This window comes from Tigriopus californicus, chromosome 3, assembly GCF_007210705.1.
Source record: "Tigriopus californicus strain San Diego chromosome 3, Tcal_SD_v2.1, whole genome shotgun sequence".
Classification (NCBI taxonomy): Eukaryota; Metazoa; Arthropoda; class Copepoda; order Harpacticoida; family Harpacticidae; genus Tigriopus; species Tigriopus californicus.
In genome coordinates this window covers 2,940,153-2,942,695 of record NC_081442.1, presented here as the reverse complement: position 1 = coordinate 2,942,695, position 2,543 = coordinate 2,940,153, and the positions used below count along the sequence as shown (strand labels likewise).

General features: G+C 42.5%; 1 long non-coding RNA gene across 1 annotated transcript in view; it reads right to left on the bottom strand.

Moving 5' to 3' along the window:
• LOC131877906 (uncharacterized) overlaps positions 1-2,304 on the bottom strand; it is a 5,365-nt gene extending 3,061 nt beyond the window's left edge. Inside the window, exon 1 of the long non-coding RNA XR_009372927.1 lies at positions 1,754-2,304. This is a non-coding gene — a long non-coding RNA (uncharacterized LOC131877906). The remainder of the gene's footprint in view (positions 1-1,753) is intronic.
• Between the last annotated feature and the right edge of the window lie 239 nt (positions 2,305-2,543).

Sequence of the window (2,543 nt, the reverse complement as noted above, 5' to 3'; positions counted from 1 at the left end):
CAAGAGTTGATTTTGTGTCTTGAGTTGCACATTTTGTGAAAGCGAATGATAGGCTTGCACCATAGATTTACATAGCTCTTCTGTTTGGTGCTATTACTTGTGTAGGGTTGATTGCTGAATAGTTCGCCCAGATTCAACACGTTTCTCTTTTGCCGGGAGCAATTCAAAACTTCCATAAGTCGAAAGAACTGTGCTCAAGATTTCAAATTGGCGCAAGATTGTACTGTAAGTGAGGAATTTCAAAGAAAGAAATATAGACAGTTGGAGAAAACATTGCTATGTCCAATCCCAGAACGACAACGTTAACTGAAGGCATCACGTCGCTGAGTGGAGCTTTATCAGAAACCAGAAAGATGAGGACGAATCTGGACCCAAGTAAAGTGCAATTTAGGACACCGGGGGAAGCCTTTGTTTCCGTAGAACAGCTCGAACCACCCGTGAAAGATGATGCGTTTTGGGGTAGGAGTGACAAGTGTGCTTCAAAAGCCAGCAGATCTCAATCAACTTATCCACTACCAGTGCTAGAGGTCGGAACTTTCAAGGGAGAGAGCGCAAGACAATTCTATGAGTGGTGGCCGACTTTTCGCGATGTATATCAAGAGAGACCAGAGCTGGACTCAGCCACCAAGCTCGCGTATTTGAAGAGGCATTTAACTGGAAGAGCCCTACAACTTTCGTCTGCACATGGTACATATGAAGATGCTATACGGAGTTTGCATCAAATCTATGGAATCCCTCGCAGACTTATTAGAGAAATATTGGATGATCTAGATCAATTGAAGGACAGAAATGTCGATTTAGTTGACTTGCTGGTGATTGTTAACAGCTGCATGACCCTTTTCAAGCTGATTGACAAAAGTACTCAAGAACTTGCACCAATGTTGCTTTACCCAATTACCAAGAAGCTGCCGAACGAAGTAAGACTGAGATGGAGTGAGCAGGTCTTGAAAATGGAGAAACGAGGACAGGATGTAACAATGACAGACTTTTCAGAGTTCCTAATTTTTGTCATTAACCTGTATGAAGACGCCGAAATACCGACCCAACCCTCAAGCAGCAAGCCAGAGAAGATGCAAGAATACTTCGAGAGATCTTCTTCCCCACAGGTGGGTTTATTGTCAGCTCAAGTGTCGGAAAAGGGACAAGATACCATAAAGAATGAAAGTCTCCTTGACGCTACAGAGTTGAAGACGCAAAACAAAGTCAAGAAAGAAGAAAGAAGACCAGAGCGGCCATCCATCTCAAAGGGATCATGGAAAGCTCATCAGCAGCCCAAGTATGAGCGTGTCTTTAATGATGTACGCACGTCCAGCCACGACAAGTGCCCGTTCTGTGATGAGCCAGCTCATAGACATTTAAGAGAGTGCAAAAAGGTGGCCCTCTACCCTACGTCCGCCAGCTGGCAGTTAACTCGCGTAAATCGCCTATGTTTTAAGTGTCTGATCAAGCATGATTTTGGAAAGTGCAAGGCCCCTCCTTGCCAGAAATGCCAAAGATTTCACAATGTCCCATGCCCATTGCATGCCCTAAATACAAGGCCTTCTTGAACAGTTAGAAACCATCACTTTTTAGAAAATGTATCAAGTTACTGTTACCCTTATCGTTACCGATACCGTTACTTTTGGAGCAGAAAAGTTTGTCTTCAATTGCAAAACAATATTGTCACTAACAAAACATATTGTCGTAACATTTTGCACCTTAAAGCAACTATAAAGGCAGCCAAGACGAGCTCTTGAACTTATGGCACACTTACCTTTCGGGATTTTTCACAACAACAAGGAATTCTTTGGAGTTATGGATGGGTTTGGGGGAGGAAAAACAACCCCTACTTCAATTCCGTCCAATGTGGGTATATCACCAGCGGCCGCAGCTAATAAATCCAGATTGCATTCGCCTTCCAGTCTAGACAAGACATATAGGCAATTACAATTCGTTTCTAACAGGGCGAGGTCCAAATCAGCCACAGTCTTCGTCCAAGTCAATGTCACCCCATACGATTCCTGTGGGCATATCATAAGAAAACGAATTATCTTCATTATCTTTCTCAGTAATTTGTTGTAAAGACATGATTATAGGTAAAAGGTGACAATAAGTTGGTCAATTCATAAGCTGCAGGAGACTGCGTTGAGTTATGCAAAAAGATGAAATACATAGAGACCTCTACCCGGCGGTTGAGTTGCGCACTCTTATCTGTTCATATCGCATTAGGTCACTGAAATGTCCTTCATAAGAGATGGTAGACCTATAAGTTGCTGGAATCCAAATGACGAATTTTCAAAATGATCCCCACTTTTGTTGACGAGCCCTTGTCAATTGAATTTTGGTTTTGTCTATTGATTAACGCGAGTCTTTCAATGAAAAACTGACACCACAATCATACGATTGTGGGGACCAGGGCTGGTACACCTTAACAATGAATGTAGAATGACTTAATTTGCTCTCAGCTCTACAATACTAATTCAATTGATTTGAAAGGTACCCCCCCTCGCGGTAGACTTTAAAATGAGCATATTGTTTAGCTAGAACGGCAGTATTGCTTTCGC